This window comes from Sorex fumeus, unplaced genomic scaffold, assembly GCF_029834395.1.
Source record: "Sorex fumeus unplaced genomic scaffold, SorFum_2.1 ptg000073l, whole genome shotgun sequence".
NCBI lineage: Eukaryota > Metazoa > Chordata > Mammalia > Eulipotyphla > Soricidae > Sorex > Sorex fumeus.
The window spans coordinates 16,391,688-16,414,705 of NW_026606130.1; the positions used below are offsets into that span (position 1 = coordinate 16,391,688).

At 45.0% G+C, this 23,018-nt stretch overlaps 1 pseudogene; it reads left to right on the plus strand.

The window, feature by feature from the left end:
• Positions 1-21,832: 21,832 nt before the first annotated feature.
• On the plus strand, positions 21,833-22,633 carry LOC130038127 (maspardin-like; annotated as a pseudogene).
• Positions 22,634-23,018: the final 385 nt, after the last annotated feature.

The window sequence follows — 23,018 nt, forward strand, 5'->3', positions numbered from 1 at the left end:
TGACCTTTACTGTCTCTTGTGACCTTCTTCAGTCTGAAGTCAATGTGGTCTGATACTAGGATGGCTACCCCAGCTTTGATATGGGGGTTGTTTGCCTGTAGGATTGTTTTCCAGCCTTTGACTCTGATCCTGTGTTTGATTTGACTATTGAGATGTGTTTCTTGCAGGCAGCAGAATGTTGGGTTCAATTTTCTAATCCATCCTGCCACTCTGTGTCTTTTAATTGGTGCATTTAGCCCGTTAACGTTGAGAGAGATTATTGTTATGGGGTTTTGTCCCACTTTTTTGTTGAAATTTGGTGTATTTGAGGGTCTGTCTTGTCTTAAAATAGCCATTTAGTTGTTCTTGTAACCATAGTTTTGAGTCTATGAAGTTCCTGAGCTGTTGTTTGTCTGTGAAACTGTGTTTTTCCTTCTGTTATGAATGAGAGTCTCACTGGTTAAAGTATTTTTAGTGAGGCATTTATTTCATTGAGTTTTTTTTCACTCTTCCCACCACTGTTTTCGGGCCATGAGGGTTTATTTTATCAGTCAAATCATCTGTGAATCTTAAGGGTGGTCCTTTGTAGGAAATTTCTTTCATTGATCTTCCTGCTTTAAGAATTTTGTCTCTACCTAAGGTTTTGGTCATTTTGATCAGGATTTGTCTTGGGGTATTTTTATTTGGATTTCTTCTAGCTAGTATCCTTCGGGCCTCCCGAATATGGTCACATGTTTTCTTCAGCTCTGGGAATGTTGTAAGTAATGATGTCTTTGACAGTTTCTTCTTCATCAGGGTTTTCTTCCTGTCCCTCTGGGACTCCAAAAATTTTTTTTGGCTTTTTGGGTCACACCGGGCGATGCACAAAGGTTACTCCTGGCTCTGCATTCAGGAATTACCACTGGCGGTGCTCAGGGATATGGGATGCTGGGAATTGAACCCGGGTCGGCCACGTGCAAAGCAAACGCCCTACCCGCTGTGCTATCACTCCAGCCCCCATGGGACTCCAATAATTTTTGTTACTCCTCTTGGCTTCATCACGATCTTCTTTTGCCATCTGTTCCCGGATTGTGAGTCTCTTTTCCATTTTCTGCTCTTTCCTAGAGCATCTCTGGACGGCATCTTCAAGCTCACTGATTCTGTCCTCAGCAGCTGTTACTCTCTTGCTGAGACCTTCCACTGAGTTTTTCAATTTGCCTACCAGTTTTTTCAGGTCTGTCATTTCCGTTTGCAATTTTGTTTGCATTTTCCGCATTTAAACCTTCAAATCCTCTTGTCTTGTATTGTCATTGCTTCCATTGTTTCTTTTAACACCCTAAGTAGCTCCCTTCTAAATTCCTTGTCAGAGAGGTTGTCTAGGACTTCATTACTGTTGGTGTTTTCTGGGCTAGGCTCTTCAATAAGTTAGCTTTGTGGGCTTCTGCGTTGCTTTACCATTGTGATCTTTGTGGTTTAGACCCTTCATGCTCACTGTTACTATTCTGCTTAAGATGCAGAATAATTGAGATGGGCTTAATGAAGTAAAGTAAAGTAAAGTAAAGGCCCTCCCGTTGATCATCGATTTGCTCGAGCGGGCCCAGTAACGTCTCCATTGGAGACTTTGTTGTTACTGTGTCTGGCATATCAAATACTCTCGGTAGCTTGCCGGGCTCTCCGAGAGGGGCGGAGGAATCGAACTCGGGTTGGCCATGTTGGCTGCGTGCAAGGCAAACGCCCTACCCACTGTGCTATCGCTCCAGCCCTTTTGGCTAATATTTTTCTGGTTATTAAGCTAACCTAGTGAAAGTTTCATGTAAGATGGTAACTTATGGTTCCTGTGGAATATGTAGGGAGAGTACCTGGGCGGGTAACTGGATGAGTGAGCAGAGGGATCCCGGAACGATTTAGCTTTGGGTTCATGTGTTGTGCTTCAAGTCCCATCCCCCGCAGACCAAGGATGAAAACCAACTGTTCTCAGGGGATCTAGTTAGACACACAGCCCTGGGAAGGGGCCCTGCCGCTGGGCGGGCACCTGTATGAGTGAACAGAGGGTGACTGGAATGGTTCAGCTTTGGGTTCGTGCGGTTTGCCTCAATTCCCGTCCCCCACAGACCAAGGAAGAAAACCAGCCATTCTCAGGGGATCTAGTTAGATGCACAGCCCCTGGAAAGGGCCCTGTTGCCTGGATGAGTGAGCAGGGGGTCCCCCGAAGTGTTCAGTTTTGGGTTCATGCGGTGTGCCTCAATTCCCATCCCCCGCAGACTAAGGATGAAAACCAGCCATTCTCAGGGGATCTAGTTAGATGCGAAGCCCCTGAAAGGGGCCCTGCCACCAGGCGGGTACCTGGATAAGTCCCAACACTCAGTCTTAAAAAAAAAACGCCAAGCCAGTGTCCCGAAGTATCAGTTTGGTCTAAGGGGTAACCGGGTCTAAGACATCAATGAACCAGTGTCAGGTAGACCTAGGTCCGCATCGAGTGACTCATTCCTTCCTGGTGTCTCCCAAGTGCCCAGTTACCCTTTTGGGATGAGACTTGTTGGCCAAAGTGGAGGCTTGTATATACTTTGAGCCAGATGGCATTCGAGTGACAGATGGTCAAGGTCTTCCCCTCCATGTTTTAACCCTGTCCCTGGCAGATGAACATCTTCTTTTTTCTGAACGAGGGCCATGGCTGTAAGATGAGTGGGGTCCAGAGATGACATACTGGATTCAGACATACCCCAAGGCTTGGGCAGAGAGAGTTGGGACCGGACTGGCCCCCCACCGAGTTCCAGTAGTGGTGGAACTTAAGTCTTCAGCCCAGCCTACCCGGGTCCGCCAGTATTCCATGTCTTCTGAGGCCCAGCGGGGTACCACCCCTCACATCCATCGGCTTCTGAATGAAGGGATACTGGGACCCTACCACTCTGCTTGTAACACAATGCTTCTCTCAATCAGGAAGCCCGGAGGAAAGGATCACAGGTCTGTACAGGATCTAAGGGAGGTGAATAATGGAGTGGAGGACATCCATCCTATAATTCCCAATCCGTACACCCTATTAAGCCATTTGCTGCCTTCGCATGTTTGGTATACCACCCTAGACTTGAAGGATGCATTCTTTAGTATAGCCCTGCACCTGGTAAGCCAAGACATCTTTGCCTTTGAGTGGCATGATGAAAACACAGGAACTCCCAAACAGATGACCTAGAATAGACTCCCTCAAGGCTTTAAAACTTCCCCTACCCTATTCAATGAAGACTTAAACCAGGATTTGGACTCATTTATTAAGAATCATACTACTGTTACACTACTGCAGTACGTAGATGACTTTCTTTTGGCAGCCCCCTCTGAAGCTGTATGTTAGCAAGCCACTGGAGACCTCCTCCAGGAATTAGGAAGACTAGGCTAGTGGGCTAGCACAAAAAAGCCCCAAATCTGCAAGCAGGTTTTTACCTACCTGGGCTATGAGCTGAAAAAAGGAACCCAGTGTTTAAGAGACGCTATGAAAGAGACTATTTACCCGGTCCCCACCTCAGCTTGGGAAGTCCGTGAGTTCCTGGGGACAGCTGGATACTGCCAACTGTGGATAATAAGATATGGTGATATATCGAAGCCTCTGTATGAGGCTACCAGAGACGGGAATCACTGGGCCTGGGGCCTGGAACAGCAGAGAACCTTTGAAGAGCTCAAGACCACTCTCCTAAGGGTCCCAGCCCTAGCACTTCCCAACCCTTTAAAACCCTTCAGCCTCTTCATATATGAGAAGAAGGGAATAGCAAAGGGGGTCCTGATGCAGTGCCTGGGGCCCTGGAAGCATCCGGTTTCTTATCTGTCCAAAAGACTAGACCTGGTTGCAGCAGGCTGGCCGCCCTGTCTGTGGATCATAGCAATAGTTTCCCTGATGGTAAGGGATGTGGACAAACTCACTTTCAGGCAATATCTAAAAGTGGTGACACCTCATGCAATAGAGGACGTCCTGAGACAACCACCGGGCAGGTGAATGACCGATGCCAGGTTGACTCACTACCAGGAACTCTTGCTGGATGTGCTCCACATCACCTTTACAGAGCCAACATCGCTGAATCCAGCCACACTACTACCAACACCAGACCTGGAAGTCCCTCTGCACAACTGCAGGGAAATTATGGCAGAGATTACTCAGGTTCGCCCAGATTTGCTCAAATTGTCCCTTCCCAACAGTGAGCTGGACTACACAAATGGGAGTAGCTTTGTGCTAAATGAAGGAGGACGGGCAGGTGCATTGGTGAACCAGGAGGGAATGTTTTCTGGAGCGCCCCACCGGGAACCTCAGCCCAGAAAGCCGAGCTGATCGCAATGGCGGAGGCCTTGGAGCAAGCACGTGACTGTTTACACTGATAAATATGCCTTCGGTACCGCACACATCCACAGTGCCAACTATCAGGAAAGGATTGCTACAGATGGAAAGGAACTGCGAAATCTCCAGGAAGTTCAGAGACTTCTGATGGCTGTACTGAAACCCCGAGTGGTGGCCATTGTGCATGTTCCAGGCCACCAGTCTGCGAGAACACAGGAAACCGAAGGTAATCGCCGAGCGGATGAGGCAGCCAAGGTCGCCCTGACCTTCACGACCCTCGCACTAACCCTGCCGATGCCCAAGCTCCCATGGTTGCCACCTCGACCTGATTACTCTTTGGAAGATGAAAAATGAATCTGAGACCATCACTACCCGGAGCCTGACCAGCACAGCTGGTACCGACATGGTGATGGATGATTAATCTTGCCCAAAAAGTTGGGACTGTATCTTTTCTCCAACCTGCACTGGGCCACTCACCTGGGTCAGAAGAAATTGCCTGCTCTACTTGAGTCGGCCTGCTTGCGATTCCACACCAAGCAGCATGATTCCAGGAGATGATAGACCTTTGTGCCTGGTGCCAGGCTATGAAGCCCAGTAGGAAGGAAATCCTGCATACAGGTACACGGGTTCAGGGAAAGGCACCAGGGCAGAGCTGGGAGGTGGATTTCATGGAAGCAAGGCCAGGCAAGTATGGGTATAAGTATTTGTTAGTGATGACAGACACCTTCTTGGGGTGGGTGGAGGCTTTTCCTACCAAGTGGGAGACCACTAAGGTGGTGGTTAAGATCTTACTGTAAGATTATTCCTAGGTATGGGGTCCTGGACACCTTGGGCTCCAATAAGTGCCCAGCTTTCATCAGTAAGGTCCTGCAAGGACTAGCCCGAGCAGTGGGGACTGATTGGAAATTACATTGTGAATATAATCCCCAGAGCTCAGGGCAGGTAGAGAGGATAAATTGGACTCTGAAGGAGACCTTATCCAAACTGGCCATCGAGACTAGCAAGGACTGGGTGAGTATCCTACCCTATGCCATCTTCCAGGTACAGAACTCCCCATATGTGCATGTACTGATTCCCTTTGAGATCTTTTATGAGGCTCCACCCCCCCATAGTTATCCTCACTATATTGGACCAAAGTCCTAATGTGCCACCCAACTCTGTGGCCACCCTATGGGCCTTGCAGTCAGTCCAGTGTGAAATTTGACCTCTAGTGCGCTTGCTATACGAAGTGAAAGGCACTGAGAACCCAGAACATGACATTGCCCCCGAGGAATGGGTATGGGTATGGAGGGTTCATGCCAAAGCTTTGGAGGAACTCTGGAAAGGGCCTTATGTGGTCATTCTGGTTACCACTACCACTCTCAAGGTCAGTGGAATCGGGCCTTGGATTCACCACTCACGTGCCCACAAGGTTGCCCCCGCCGGCCTCCCACAAGGCCGCCCCCACCGGCCGCCCCCACAGGACAATGGTCAGCCTATGACGATCCCAAAAACCCGTTGAAAGTAAAACTGCAATTAACACCATGGGAGCACCTACCCACTGATCTCGCATAGTGACAGTATGAGTAATACCCCTAAACCTGCATATCTTCCAGGACACACACACAGTCGAGCAGAACCCCCACATCCCTTATAGGTTTTCCTGGATTCTTACTGATGGGAAAACTCATGACACCTCAGCAAAATAACTTACGTTGCCCTCCTGACCACCCCAACCTGTACTTCTGCTTCAGAGACATTAACCGTGCCTATGTTTCCACCACCCTTCAAGAGGCAAGGAGGTATGGTTTCTACACCTGTTCTGGACAGACCAATGCAGGGAATGTGGGGGCATACAGCACTCCTTCTGCAAGGCAAGTCATGTGTTACATCGAATGACAGTGAGTGGAGATGGACTGTTCACTGACCAGATTGGTCAAAATGACTTTTGTGAACCCAGCTCCTAGACCAGGGACAGTATTGGAATTCCCACGACGACGTGGCTGTAGACCTGGCGATTTGGATTGGATTTGAATCACCTTCACCGAGACAGGGAAGAGGAACACTGGCTGGGAACAAGGGAAAGCATTGGGGGTAGTGTTCTACAGTTATGGTGGACATAAGTGGCCATTGCTGGTTATTAGACTAAAGGCAGAACCTGTGGATCCACCCCAGGTAGTTGGCCCCAACCAGATTCTAGCACCACCCCAAAAGGAACAGGAACTGACCCTCCCTCCTAACCCAGGGAGTGGTATCCCGAGGAAGAGTCCACAGGGTACTCCTGCCATGACGTCCAATGGCCCACCAGGAGCCATGGACTCCTTCTAGAACATAGTTCAGGCCACTTTTTCTAACCTTGAACCATACCAGTCCCAAATTAACTTCCTCCTGCTGGTTATGTTATGAGGCCCGCCCCCCCCCCCCCACACACACACACTTCTATGAGGTGGTAATGTTGAATATGTCTCAGATAGACAACCCACTGCGATGTTCTTGGGCAAACTGCGAGGTAGGGCTCACTATGCAGCTCCTAAGAGGGGAAGGACTCTGCTTAAGGACCGTTCCTCCAGTACAAAATGGACTGTGTGCTAGACTTTCCAATCACATTGACTTGATGGGTTGGCTCGTGCGGGAGAAAGGAGGATGGTGGATTTGTTCCAGGATAGGTCTGAACCCATGTCTTTCACTTTCTGTCTTCATTGCCTCCAAAGAATTTTGTGTCTTGGTCAATGTCTTGCCCTATATTCTCTGCCATCCCTAGGAGAGCATGTATCAGCACAGGGAGAAGGAAGCCACCCTCAGAGAAAAAGGGAGCCGATTTCCGCCTTCACCATAGCCACCCTATTCAGTCTAGGGATGGCTGGGACTGGGACCAGTATAGTCTCCCTAGCCACCCAACACTCTAGATTGACCTCGTTGTGTGTAGCCATAGACGAGGATTTTTATAGAGGATAGAGACCTCCATTAGTCATCTAGAAAAAAATCCCTCACCTCTCTATCTGATGTGGTACTCCAAAACCAGCGGGGTCTGGACTTGTTCCTACAGCAGGATGGTTTGTGCGCAGCATAGGTGAAGAGTTTTGCTTCTATGCTGATCAGGAAGGAGTAATTAAGGATTCCATATCCAAGGTCTGGAAAGGACTAGTCAGAGAAAAAGGTAGTGGGAAGAAAATGAGGGCTGTTTCGAGGTTTAACAAGTTCCCCTGGCTGACCACCTTGATTTCCACGTTACTGGGACCCTTCCTAATTCTCCTCCTCCTCTTAAGGTTTGAGGCTTGCATTCTTAATAAATTACTAACATTTATAAAGGACAGAATAAGCACGGTACAGTTGATGGTCCTCAGGCAGGAGTACCCGAAGCTCCCAAACTGGGTGGAGGGAGGGCTCCACCTGAGTGGTCACAATGAGGAAGATTCCTCATTATGAACAGCTAAAGGGGAATGTTAGGGCCAATTCAGATGAAGAACTACCATGACCTTCGAACGGTCTAGGCCTCTTCCAGGAATGAGGAACTATCTAATTCCTGGTTTGCAGGGGTGGAGGGTTGCAAAATAGTTCATTCCTGATTAACAGGCGTGGAGGGTTGCAAAACTATTAAACCAGAAAACCGGATGATCATAAAAGATTAGGTCCCTGGAATGAGGTCTGTCCTCCGAAATGTAATTATCAGGAGGTGGGCCAGATGATGCAGGCCAAGAGGAAAAGAAAACAAAAAAAGGAAAAAATATATAGATATGTACTTTATAAATAAAGTAGTTGATGAATGCACACGTGAAAATAGTTTAAAATTCTAATATCCCTGTTAGAATGAAAGTTGTTGAGTAAATGAAAAGTATAGGAACTTGTTGAGTTTAGTGCTCGGGGTCCTTCTTGAACCCCGCAGCATCAGGCAGATACTTGGACCCCAGCTACCTGGAACAATAAACCTCGCTATATGGTTTGCATTATCGGCTCTGTTCTCTGTCCTTGAGGGGTTGTCGACTCTGGATTCAAACAAACGACTTCAGCCAGGGAATTAATCTGATGTTGCAGCATCTCCAGAGATGATGTGGTGGAGTCAAATCACTCCCTGCAGCTGGTTTATGAAGTCTCAGGCTGTCAGGAGTGTTTTGACCAGGGTGTCAGTGGATAGTCCCATCGAGACAGGTAGTCCAGAGGAAGCCAAGAGAGGAAAATTATGTGCTTCTGTCAGGTTCTGGGTGGGAGCCAGGAGCCAGGAGATTTCACCTGAACAGTAGAAAATAAGATGGGGGACAATAGTAGTTAGGAAAGAAAAAAAACCAGAGTTTTCACCATTCTCAGCTCTTATGTGCCTCAGCTGAGGTAAGCTGAAGGAAAAGAAGGAAAAAAGGGGGCAGGGTCAGCTGCCTCTGTTCTATCTACTACAGGGTCAAAGGGACTATTTTTCAGCTGATTGAAATACAAAGTGACTCACTTTTTTTTATTTTGATGCTATGAAGCTGGTCTGGCATTATAGCAGGAAAGCATGTTATCTTTATTTATTTTTTTGCATCTTTAAAAGTTTTATGAAGACACAATGCTGTGGCTTCAGGCTATCAGGCTGATATCTGAGATTAATTCATTATTACTTTGCTAAGTAGTTCTAGAAATTTTAGTTACCAAATGCCTCAGAGATCAAATAAAACACTGATAGGATATGTTTTGCAACCAATATTATAAAACTCTAGAAACTCATGTTCTAAACTAAATCATTTTACTTTTTGAACTTGTTTTATGTACCATAATTATTTCAACTCACATTCTAATAATCCAATGCAGATACAAACAAATATTGACATACCAGCATAAGAAAACTTTTGGACCAATTTTTATAAACATGGGAAAACTGTCTTTGGCTTAGTTTCATTATTTCTTGTACCTTAGTTATTTTAAATCATGTGCTTTCTACACCAAATACTTTACAGTTCCACAGGGATACAAAAAAGCTTTCAGACATAGAAAAAGTCCCTTGTTTTTTTTCCAAACTTTGATATTAGCATAAGAAAACACTCGAACTGCTAATGTTTTTGAAAAAATGAGAGAACTTTGTTTTGGGTGGCTTCCATATCTCTGTTGTTTGTAAAACAGCCTAATTTTTCATTAAAATTGACTGAGGCTTGTAAGATAAAGCCTTGCATTCTCTGAACTCCTATTTCACTTTAGTTTCTGGCTCTAGTTCTTCAGCTCTTCCTAGATAGTACAGTTTCTGAAGTTCAAAAGAATTTCAACTGTTAATAACCATTAATGTACTTCCAATAAGAAATTTAGATTGAGAATTTCAATTTCTCTGTAGGCTCAACATTCTGATGAGAAATCTGTTTAAACCTGGTCTAACAAGTTCCAAAACCACCTTAACCTTTTAAAATTGCTGGGTTGCATATCACTGTGATCTTATGTGATGATGCTGCTTGCCCAGGATTTCTACTTCTGATTTTAATCTGGCTGTAGCATTCGAGTACTCCATACACACAGACAGAAAGACAACAGACTGACTACAGATACCACATGTACATGTGCACACATGTATATTTGATCTATCATTCCAACCCTTCAAAAATGGCAGGGATAAGACTGATGGACTGAGAAAAGAAGGGGCAGTCCCTAGGGCAAAGTTAACCCTGTTGGCCGATTGGGAACCTTGCCCCCCATTTTCTAGCCTAACCAGCCTGTTTCCTGCTTGTTAAAATGTGTCAAGAAAGCCCGTTTGATAATATAAAGCCAGCAAGCCAAATCATGGCAGAGTAAAACTAGGGAAAGAGAACTGTGTGAATTCCTTGTACAGGAAGCTGTGTAAGCTCCTATTCTGGGCTATGTAAACCCCTTTAACCCGGGTGATGATAGGAGGGATTGCACATTAAAGGATGTTCGTGGGCTCTCCGGTGGCTCTTTCTCACCACCCACATTCAGTGCTCTCGAGCCGCTTCCCCACCCGGGACAGCCATTGCTTTGGGCAGATGAAGGAGGAATGAAGGCCAAGATGGTTGAACAGTTGCCATTTATTCCAACTTTTGTAGCTCTCCCAAACTCTCCACAACTTTCACAACTGTCTCCAACTCTCCTCCAGCTCTCTCCAACCTTCTCTCTAACTCTCAGCAACTTCTTCAATCCCCACATCCAATCTCTATGTCACACTCTCCAATCCTGCAGCAACTCTCTCTTTTCGATCTCCCATAGCCCTCTGTCTCTTCTCTCACCACACCTCCCCAACCACGCCTCCCCGCGGAAAGGGAAGTGCAATCAACGTGTTTTTCAAATCTTCCCGACAACCTGTAGCCCATCAGGGCAAAAAAGCACTTAAGGTGTGTTTCTCCTCTCCTTAGACCAGCAACTTAATTAACATCTTTAATTCTACTTACTAATATTTACCATTCTCTATGGACACAGTAATAGACACTTTTAGACATGCAGGGTGATTCTCCTAGAGACATCTCCCACCAACTCAGACTACAGTACTCAGGCCAGATTAATCATTCCTAACCTCAGAAGGGTCCGGATATAGTTATTACTTTTTGGATTATGACAGAATTTGCCCATGACAATACTTTTAACTTACAGTTAATCATTATGGCATTTCGCCCAGGTCCATTTCGATGCCAGGGTAGCTCATAGCTCACTGCTTGCCCTGGGTCCATCCAGTCCCTCGTTGTAACCCTGCTTTTTAAAGAAATTGTATTGAATAACCATGAAATAGTTACAAGCTTTCATGTTTGGGTTACAATCACACAATGATCAAACACCCATCCCTCCATCAGTGCACATTCCCCACCACCAATATCCCCATTATACCTCCTACCCCCCTTTCCTACCCTCCCCTGCCTCCATGGAAGACAATATTCCCCATACTCTCTACTTTTGAGCATTATGGTTTGCAATACAGACCCTGAGAGTTCATCATTTTTGGTCCTTTATCTACTCTCAGCACACATCTCCCATCCCGACCAACTCCCACAACTCCCATCCCATCCCTGCTTTTAGGGATCTAGGAAGTAGGGACAACTGAGGTTTATGTCAAAAGCAGATGTCCAGGAGGTAATATTATCTGGATTCAATTAACTCCAAAGTTACAGGCTTGTCTTTCTAACTGTCTTCCTGTGTCCATACAAAAAATAATTGCTCTGAAGTCACTAACCATGCAAAGGACATTAAGGAGAAGAGAAAACAATATTTACAAGTCAGCAGAGTCTGATCAGGAGGCAAAGGTAATTCACAGGTTTGGAGAGCACTCAGAAAACCAAGATCCCTGCGGCCAAGGAGGAAGGGCAAACCAATGCTATCCTACACAGAATAGCAGGAGTAAGGCACCCTTTCTGATCAATCTGCTGTGCCTTTGTTTCTGGGCACTGGAGGTTGCTCCAGGTGATGTCACTTCGGTGTGTCCATTTCTCCTTCTCCAGTAGGTGGTATTCCTGTACCGTGAGTCACCTCACTCACTTGATCAGAGCTGGAACCCAAACTGGCTTTTCTCCTTCTTTAGATAGGACAGAAATGAATCCCTTCCCTGAATGTATAAGTGGGCTGGGGCCTTTCCGTGTCCCATCCAAAGGGTCCTTCCAGCGAACTAAAAGGGGTGGGGGAGTCTCATACTTAGTCCCTACATAGTTCCCCTAGTGGAGACAGACCAGAGGTTGAGATCTTCCCCTGGTCACATTCAAGGTATTAATAGTAAAAAGGGCTCTTGCCAATTGTACATGCGGAGAGATTTTGTTCAAAAGTGAAAGCCTGACCAAGGTCTATTTTAAGGTGCAATTGGCTCTCCGCTGTAGCTTGGCCTTGGGGGTTTTAAGGGATACCTGTGACATGTTGCATTCCCCACTGGTCACAGAACTTCTGGAAGGTACGGGATGCAAAGTCCATTATCTGTTTTTATTTTTATGAGGAAGCCCATAACTGAAAAACACTGAAAAAGATGGGCCACTGCCTGCCTGGGGCATTCTCCAGGGTGTGCTGAGGCCCAGAGATACACTGAGAAGGTGTCAATGGTAACAAACACTGTCTTTAGTCTTCCAAATAAGGGTAGGTGAGTGGCGTCAAGCTGCAAGAGAACATGGGTGCCTGTCCCTCTTGGAGTCACCCCTGCAGTCCCGGGGGTGTTATTATAGATTAGCAGCTCCTACTTTGGGAAATCGATAACGGAGGCCTTCAAGGTTTGTATGGGTTCGGGTGTGCCAGTTATGAGCAGCTTGTGCAGAACAAACAAGGGAGCCCGAGGAGGCCAGAGTATCAACTGTAGTATTTCCTTTGGTCAAAGGTCCGGAATGTGCCCTGATATGATGTATAAAAATAGGACATGAGCGTTGTTGAAAGAGGGCAGAAATCTGCATAAACAATGGTGAAAGGGAATTGGAATCTAGCCTAATAAAGGCACGCATAAGCCATGGTACGATATTCACAGAGTAAATAATGTCTGAGATTATGTTTACAGTTCACCAAAAGAACTTTCAAACATTGATAGATGGCATATAACTCATACTGTGTGGAACTGTCTAGTAAGGGAAGAAGAGCATAGGAGGGGGTCTTCCCAGGGGCCACAGGGGCATAGTATATGGCCCCCTCCCCTCCTCCATCTGTAAAAACAGTGGTTGCTTCCAGGGGGGGTTATAGAAAATAATTTATAGGGTAGCCAGGAAAGTCTGGGCAAGGCTGAGACCCATGTTATCACTGGGTAGTGGTTATCCAAGTGCCCTGGATATACAAGCAGGTTGATGGAAAAGCGGAAATAGTTTTGTATGAGCCACGCAAGGGCTGTCAGAGAAAAGGGGAGAAAACTAGGTAATCAGGTTCTTGTCTGAACACTTGTAGGGTATGGTTTTGGGACTGCTTCACTGTCTTCTGAAAGCGCCTGTGGGGTACCCCGCAGCGGGGTGTGAAGCCATTCAAGCACAACTTGGCCCTGATTAAGGGTGGGGGAGATATTAAACAGTAGGGCTTTATTGGCTTGGAGGGATCAAAATGAGTGAGCATTACATTTGTTCGGTCTTTATTGTTTAATTCAGTAGTTCAGATAGCGTTAGGGAAGTTAGGTGAAAGGTCACCCTTTAACATACTGAATAGTGGCACTAATGAGGAAGAGAGGATTGAGAGCCATGAGCTTCTCTGACTCTTTGGACAAAGTCAGGAAAGAGCTCTGTTCCTTTCTGACACAAGGAAGTTAGAAACGCGCTAGAGGGCCGGTCAGCGGGCCAAGCATTAGCCTTTCTCATGACTGATTAGGGTATCTGAAGCCTCCTGTGGAGTTCCCGCTTCCTTGAAAGGCCTAAGGCACTGGTGAAGGGACAAAAGAATGGCAAAAGTTTCAGGGGAAATGCTTTCTTATCTCTTGCCTACGTGGATTTCGTGGTCCAAGGAGCGATCTCACACACATGCCCCCCAAAACCTCACCCTGAGACAGGCTAAGTTCCTTGAAGCTGGTAGTTCCCCCCCCCTCCCCCGTTGCGGATAGAGGGAGGAAGAGGGAAAGCAGGGTAAGGGAAAAGGATGGGCAACTCTGTTGCTTGCCCTGCCGGACCCCTCGCAGGATTTTAAGGTTCCCTTGGCATTAGAGTGCAGGTATAACGCCCCTGACAGGTTGCTCCCTTGAGGGGCAAATCTCCTTCAGCCATTACCGGATCCATGGAACCGTGGGTTGGAGCCCACTCAGACTCCGTTTCCAAAGCCATTCAGTCACTCTCCAGCACGCCTCCCTCACACATTCAGAATTCAAAGGTGGAATGGAAAAGAGGCTGCTCTAGCGATTGTGTTGGCACAAGCTGTGAATGAACAGAGAGAGACAGCTCAAGATTACACGCAAGTACCCGGGAGAAAGAAAAACCGTAGGACACACGTGACGGGCCTTGGAGGGATGAGGAGTACCAGAGCTACCTTCGGATGATGCCATGGTGTAGCCAAGGCCAGACACCTTCAGTTGCGACCTTATAGTCCCACAGATCCCTCGCGTTCTTAAGGTCTGAAAGAGTCAGGAAGAAAATGAGACAAGAAAAGATGGTTGAGGATCTGAAGAATCCCAGTATTCTCCCAGATCAGGTCAGGGGAACTCACCCATCTGAAATCTGACCTGTTGCTTCTTAGATGACCCACGTTTAAGCACCAGATGTTGGGGAACAGTTTTCCCCCACGTCCGCCTGTATCTGGTGAGCAAAATGTCTGGGCATGCTGGGGAAAAACTGTTCTCCAACACTTCTAGAATGAGAAAAAATATTTGCAAAGCATCTAAATGATAATAGTTTAGTATACAAATGCATAAATTAATCATATAACTTAAAGTAAAAGTAAAGTAAGGCCCTCCCGTTGATCATCGATTTGCTCGAGCGGGCCCAGTAACGTCTCCATTGGAGACTTTGTTGTTACTGTGTTTGCCATATCGAATACGTCACGGGGAGCTTGCCAGGCTCTGCCGTGCGGGCAAGATACTCTCAGTAGCTTGCTGGGCTCTCCAAGAGGGGCGGAGGAATCGAACTCGGGTCAGCCATGTTGGCTGCGTGCAAGGCAAACGCCCTACTGCTGTGCTATTGCTCCAGCCCATACAACTTAATACAAAAAAACTAAGCCACAGAATTTTTGTAAAGTTTTTTTTCAGATAAAATTTTCAAATGACTAGCATGGACATCAAAAATGCTCAAGGTCATTTTTGCTAGGAGAATGTAAGCTACAAGTGCATGGTACAAGCTTCAGTTGTGATAGGCTTTAATAAAGGGAATGGAGAGATAGTATAGTAGGCAAGTCACTGCCTTGCATGTGTCTGACAAAGTTTCAATCTCTGGCACTCCATATGGTCCCCTGAGACTTACCAGGAATGTTCTCTGAGCACAGGGCTAAGAGTAGGCCTTGAGCACAGTTGGATATGCCAATCCCTCAAAAAACAGCAAAATATAGAGAACAAAGTCTTTACTCAATAACAGGAGAACGAATATTTGCTAGAATGTGGAGAAAATAGATTCCTGTTATTTGGGTTATAAATGTCGTAACCACTATGAAAACTAATGTGAAGACTTCTCAAAAACACATAATAGAGGGGGTGTGGTGCTGCCAGCAGGTTAATCTGTACCTGTGAGGCAAGTGCATCAGTAGCCTAATGGTGCATCAAACTTTCAGATACCCCAAAATTGCTGCTGTGCCTTTGGCCAGACCCCAAAATCTTGGGGCAAAGTTTACCAAGAAAGTAAACGGCCAAAAGTTAGGTATGTGGGAAACACACCTACAAACCACCTCCGGCTCAGCTACATAATTGGAGGCATGGCCTCTCTGGTTCCTGATCAAACTGCTTAACGGCCATAATCCCAGAGACTCAGAAATGAATGTCGGATCACAAAGGCTTCTGGCAGATGCGTCCTGTTCCTGCAGTAGTTTACTGGCGCTGGGACACTCCAGGTGGGAGTAGGTTTCATGCTTTGGCCTGTTCCCCTGGGAGGCCCAGTGACCGCCATCCTCCAGAAGCCACAGGACAGTCAGGTTTGGGCCTGCAGTGACAAGACACGAGGGGCCTCACCAGATGGGGGTGGAACCGGCCCTTTCCTCCCCATCACAATGAGACCCCAAGTCGCCGCAAACAAACAGCCTCTCTGGCTCCTGATCAAGCTGCTTAACGGACATTATCCCAGAGACTCAGAAACAAATCTCAAAACCCAGTGGCTTTTGGCAGAAATGCATCTGGACTGCATACAACGTGGCTGCCGCCTCAAAGCTTATTGGAAAGCCAGGTATGAGCCCTCGGTGTTGGGGCAACTGCAGTCTCATGGGAAGGGGGGCGGTACTGACTCGTCCTTCTTGCCTTGCTGAGGTCACGAGTTGCCCCCAAAAGCGGCTCTATGGCATGGCCATGGCTCCAGAGACAAAGGGACTTAATCCAGAACCCAGCAGCTTGTGGCAGAAAAGTGAATGGACCATGTGTTAAACTATGGCACCATGCCTCCCCAGGAGGGAAAGGGTGTTGCTCCCTTCCCTCCCCACCCTCCCACCCCCGGGCAGCAAGGTGGCCGCCACCTCAGATCTTATAGGAAAGCCAGGTATGAGCTGGCGGTGACGGGCAACTGCAGTTTCATGGGAAGGGGGGTGGTACCGGCTCGTCCTTCATGCCCTACTGAGTTCACGAGTTGCCTCCCACGAGTGGCTCTACAGCACAGTCATAACACCAGATGCACAGAAACCAATCTCATAATTATCTGGCTCTTTGCAGAAATCCAAAATCATTATGTGATATTATATGATTCTTGGGCTGGAGCGATAGCACAGCTGTAGGGCATTTGCCTTGCGTGCAGCCATCCCGGCTGAGCCGTGTTTGATTCCTTCACTCCTCTCGGAGAGCCTGGCAAGCTACTGAGAGTATCTCGCCCGCGCAGCAAAGCCTGGCAAGCTACCTGTGATGTATTCGATATGACAAACACAGTAACAACAAGTCTCAAAATAAAGACATTACTGGGCCCGCTCAAGCAAATCGATGAACAATGGGAGGATACTGATATGATTCTCATACCGGCTATAGAAAACAAAGTATTTCACAATGGCTTTTCAGCAATTCTGATTGTTGAGGGGGGGAGTATTCTAAACAATAATGGTGCATATTTTGTAGAAATAATGAATGTAATCAATGTAGAGAAGAGTTAAGTAAAAATCATCTGCCTCACAGGCATTGGGAGGGTTGGGAGGGAGGTATATTGGGGTTCTTGTGTTGAAAAATGAGTACTGGTGAAGGAAAAGGTGGTTGATCATTGTATGACCGAGACTTAAACCTGAAAGCGTTGTAACTTTTTACACAGTGATTCAATAAATAAATATAAGAAGAAAAATATAAAATTATGAAAAAACCACATAATAGAGCTACTACAAAATTCAACAATTATACTCCTAGTTACATATCTGTATAAACAAATCATTAGATATGGTCATGGTCATGTTTATGGAAGCATTATTAAACAATAATTTAGGCAAGGAAATAGAATATGTTCATTGGCAGATGACTGGATAAAAACTATGAGATTGCATGTATAGGAACATTTAATCATAAAAAAAGTAAATTCTGACAACATATAGATCTTGATGGCATTGTTCTAAGTTTAATTAAAGAAATAAAGAACTACAAATTCTGTGTTATTTCAATTTTATAGATGGTCTTAAAATATGTATTTAAGATATGATCAGATTTATGGTTACCAGAAGTGAAGGTGGAGTGGGCAAATTTAAAGAAGGTTGTCAAAGATGCAAAATCTTACTTACATTATAAATTCCACTAATATAAAGCACAACAGCTTTCTTTGAAATATGCTATCTGATATAGCATATTTGAAAGTTGTTGAGTAAATTCAAAACATTCTTGTATCAAATAAAAGGCACACTGCAGAAACATGCATCTCTCACCTTCAGCTACACTTTGCAGTCTTTCCTTGAACACCAGCCAGCAGAGCAGCTAACTGTCACTGTCACTGTTCTTCCATTGTTCATCGATTTGCTCGAGCGGGCCCAGTAACGTCTCCATTGGAGACTTTGTTGTTACTTGTTTGGCATATCGAATACATCACGGGTAGCTTGCCAGGCTCTGCCGTGTGGGCGAGATACTCTCGGTAGTTTGCCGGGCTCTCTGAGAGGGGCGGAGGAATCCAACTTGGGTCGGCCATGTTGGCTGCATGCAAGGCAAACGCCCTACCGCTGTGCTATCGCTCCAGCCCACAGAGCAGCAAACATATGCAGGAAATTGTTTTCCCAGTTGAAAAACTGCTCTTCCTTTTAGTCACACCTTGCCTACTTCTTTTCAAACTCTAGCACAGCAGAATTAGCATATTTTCTCTGTTTACCCTCCTGCATATCTCACCAGAAACACATTTAGGATTCCGGTGGTGAACCCTCAGACTCCACGGTGGCTCAGGTAGTTCATATAATGAGTTAATTCTAACTCCAATCATCATTAGTACAAAAACTCATAAAGGTAACCATTTTAGTAAGAAGTTGTATAATCCTAATTACAGTTGGTGGAAAAGCAGGGCCAATGACATTGAAAATTACCCTATAACCTTCACATGAAATTCCAAACAACTAGTTAGAAACACAAAATTTGTTTGTATAACTTCAGCAGAAAAGAAGAGAGAAATGCTCATATAAAACCCTGTTGTGTGGTGGTACAGAGGGCCATAGATGGTGATTAAAAAGGCATGCAGCTAGAAAAACATAAAAATTCATGCAGCTTAGTTATTATTAAAAATAATAGCCCAGGATGATCCTCCTAACACCTTTATTTGGTGCTCCCTTCTCTATCTGAGCTCCCTTTCCCCCTAGCATGTGTGGCTGGCCTCCAAGCCATGGAGCAAAATTCCTGGTACTAATCTCAGCCATTCTTGGGTGTTAGTCTCCTATTTTGTTACTTTATGTTCCCCAGATGAATGCAATATTTCTGTGTATATCCCTCTCTTTCTGAGTCATTTTGCTTAACATGATACTTTCCATGTAGGCGGATGCCCTGCCACAGAGGCAGGATGGGTTAGGGGGGATGGGGGGTGGGAGGGATACTGGGATCCGTGGTGGTAGGAAATGGGCACTGGTGGAGGGATGGGTATTTGATCATTGTATAATCGAAACCCAAGCACAAAAATTTGTAAGTCTACAACTGTACCTCATGGTGTCTCACTAATAAAAATTTTTAAAAAGTAGCCCCGAAGATTGAGCCTGTACTAAGCAGCTTTACAACCGTTAAGAGATACCATTTTGAGAATGGTTAACAAGCTCAAGGAAACAGTGGTGCATAAATAAGGAAGAGGACAGAAATGAGAAAACTACTATCAGAAGTGACAAAAGTAACGAGTTTGGTACATGAAATTAAAAAGCTCAACAGACGACTTTTTCAGCAGAATAACAGCAACTGAGGATAAAATCAGTAAGCTCAAAATGGGATGTTTAACCCCCTAGAAAATAACAGAAGGTGGGCTTGCCATGCTCTCCGAGTTGTGTGTGTGTGTGTGTGTGTATATATATGTGTGTGTATATATATATATATATTTCACTCTATGATTTGTTGCCTAGTGTCTGAACCCCATCAAATATGGTCTGGTAATTACGGAAAATGGGTAGGAAGTGTCTTACGGTGTGTCCAGGAATATGTTCACTCATATGTGAGGCTCGGCCCGAGCGTGTGGAAAGTGGCCTGGAGTATGGTGGCGGTTGGGTAGTGGAGGTCGGCTGCTGGGGTTGGGTCCCTTGGGGGCAGGGAGGGCTCTCATCCGTTTCCCCACTCTGAGGCGCCCTGAGTGAAAACAGCCTGGCATGAAGTCCAGTGGCATGGTTATGGGGACCTCATTTTATGCTCCCTTCTGGGAGAAGCAGCCGTGAATTCTGGAGGGTGGCAAATGAGATTATCTGGACTCGGCAAGAGGTGGCTTATGGATGTGGACCCTGGGTCGCCGTATTGGGGGAAGCAGGCGGAGCATCTCTGCTCCCGGGTTCCGTTGAGCCCAGAGTCCAAGGTCACAAAGTTCTGCATTACCTGGATTCCGTGGGATTTCACTCATGCATGAGGCTTGGCCTGAGCATGTGGAAAATGTCCTGGAGCGTGGTGGCAGTTGGGTAGTGGAGACACATTATAAATATAAAAAAAATCCAAAGTAAAGGATATTAAAAGCAGCAAGGCTAAAGAAGCAGTAAATTAAATACAAATTAAATACAAGTGAACTTCCTTAAGAGTCACACAGATTTATCAAGTGAGACTACAGCCCAATAGAAAATGGGGTGGAATATTGTGAAAAAAAATAAAATACCTCAATAATATGAACACCTCACCAAGAATAATTGATGAGCTAGATTACCATTCATATTTAAAGGAATTACCCAGCTAGACTACCATTCAGATTTAAAGGAACAATACAGAGAATCATGAATAAGCATCATCTCCTGAAACACATTCTGAAAGAAGCATTGAAGGGGCTTAAGACAACACAAACTTAGCATAACTTCTACAGAATGATGGCAGACAAAATAGCATTACCCAATACCAATGGCCTAAGTGAAATAATAAAAATATAGAGGGGCAAGATATATAAAAAAAACCTGAACACTCAATACAACATTTTCCTGTTTACAAGAGACACATTTGAACAGTCAGGGAAAACACTGGCTCAAGGAAAAAGGTTGAAAACAGTATTTTTCAAGTGAAAAAATTCCCTTGAAAGGTCAGGATGGCAATACTGATATCACACAACATAGATACAATATTTTTTATAAAAAAGCTCTAAGCCAGGGTGTTATACTATAATGATAAAAATATATACCCAGGGATGGAGAACGGTGGATTCTTACAGGTGGCCCTGCAGAGCACTACTGATTCTTGAACTCCACATTTCCTGTCACCCCTACCCAGCTGCTTTCCCCTTATGTACCGGTATTACAGCCCAGAGCTGCCCCGGGAGGGAAGAAAGAGGACAGAATATACAGTTGGCCATGGCAGGGTTTGTTGGATAACATTGGTTTGTTCTCCCTCGCCACAGGAAGCTTAGGTTTATTGAGTTACAACCTTCACACTGCTACCAAGGCATTCCTATTCCTCTGTGTTTATCTTTACCTTTTCCTCTGTGTCCTACTCCCCCTATCTGTTGTGACTTGTAAAGTCAGGTTCTTCTAAGGACTCTGGATTTTTTTTTTATATGCAAGTGAAATATTGCTTTTCTCTTTCCTTTATGTCCTTAACATAATTTGCATTAGAGAAATGGCCTTTTGTATAGATACAGGAAAACAATTAATGCTATGCTTTTGTAACTTGGGAGTTATTTTACTCCAAATAATATTTACTCCTGGGTATCTATCATATTTACTCAACTTAAGCCTCAGTTGCCCTTAGTTCCAAGCACCCCCAAAAGGAGGGTCCCAACGAAGGGATTTGGATGGACATAGGGCAAGGTCTAAGAAACCCTGGCATCGTAAAGAGACAGGTCAAGTGCCATAAAACTTTTAAGATCATGGTCATGGACAAACTGTGCCATGACCCAAAAAGAAGTAACTGGATAGGGACCCTGCTGGTGTTAGGAAGGACTAATCTGGCCTGAGGATTGTAGTCTGGGATCTATAGCAAGATATCCTCAGGAGAGTCACCCTTTAAGCTTAATATATCTCTTATTGTGTCCATATAAAACGACTAAAAATATTAAGACATAAATTTAAGATGACCATTTAAATGGATGTGGACTAAGGAAAGCAAAAATACTCCCCTAGATGGGTGGATCTCCTTGAAGGATGAGAATTTGTCCTAGAAGTAGCTTCCCCTGTGGGAAGGACTTTACATCTTTTGATTGTACAACAATACCTATGAGTAATTGCTACCCCAAAGCTTCATGATTTCTTTTTAACTAACAATGTAAGACTGGAATGGGGGTCAGTGTGAGAGTGGAATGAGGCAGAGTGTATGATACTCAAATGGGACAGAGTGAGACTAAACTAGAACGCTGATTGGAATAAATGGCAACTGATCACCAACCAGCATGGCAGCTCTGTTTCCTTTTTCATGTGTCCAGCTGCAGCCAGCTGGACTGGTGAGATGGCTCATAGCCACAGAATGCATGTGTTGGGCACACACACATTTGAATGCACAAAGGCTAATCTCTGTTTCACCTATTCATGGGAGAAATTAAAATCTCTTCTCATAATAACTGGTTTAGAAAGAGTTCCCCTTTAAAAGATTATTGTGGACAAACAACGATGACAGTATGATATATATGGTCGCTCTAAAATGTAGACTCCAGAAATATTCTGTATCCACTCACAGCAGAAGTGTTTTCCAACAGTTTCTGGATTTGACTGAATGGAGTTACCTGGTCATAACTTTGCAGTATACATTTTATTGGAACCATCTTGAATTCTGTGATGGACTAAGAAAATTTTTGACCTTTACAATTGGATAAAGATAATCATTTGTGGGCATCTTTGGGAGGCTTTTTTTGCCCAGAAATTTTGTTGGATACACTCACAAACCTCCCAGAGTCCACTCCTCATCCTGCGCAAGTCCTTCAGTAACACCTCCATCTTCCAACCAGACTTTGGAATGCAAACAGATTTTAGCTGATGTCATCATTTCTGATTAAAAAAATAGTTCTTGGAAATGCTTTATAACTGGACCCATGGACCCTATAATGACTATTGACATATATTTTGTGGTGGACATGCTGGCAATCAAGGTTTACCCTGAATTGTTAGAATTATTATGCAGAGACTGGCAAAATCTCGGAAATCCCTGTAACCATTATGGATATTTTTGGCCAGAGAATACTCTCCTTGGAAGCTAGCGAGTATATATTACAACCCGCGAGGGTGAAAATGAAGACAGAAGGCAATTTTCCACTGTGCAAGAGCACAGTGGTGAATCTATATGTTTAGATATATTTACTACAATTCCAGGAACCCAAATATGTTTTTATTTGAATAACCATAAAATACACATTACAAAGTTGTTCTTGATTGTTTTTCAGTCATATAATGTTCTAATACTGTTCCATCACCAGTGTACACTTCCCGTCATCAACATCCCCAGTTTACTTCCTGCCACTTGCACCCCAGTCTGCCTCTATGAAAGATACGTTTCTACTTTCTTTTTTTAAGATCAGTATTTCTATTTTGATTGAGTCACCATGAAATACAATTACAAAGCCTTCACGTTTGAGTTTCAGTCATAAAGTGATCAAACACCCCTTCACCAGTGCACATTTTCCACCACCAATGTCCCCAGCATCCCCCCCCCATCCCAGCCTTCCACCTGCCTCTATGGAAGAGAATTTCCCACGTATTCTCTCTCTACTTTGGGGTATTA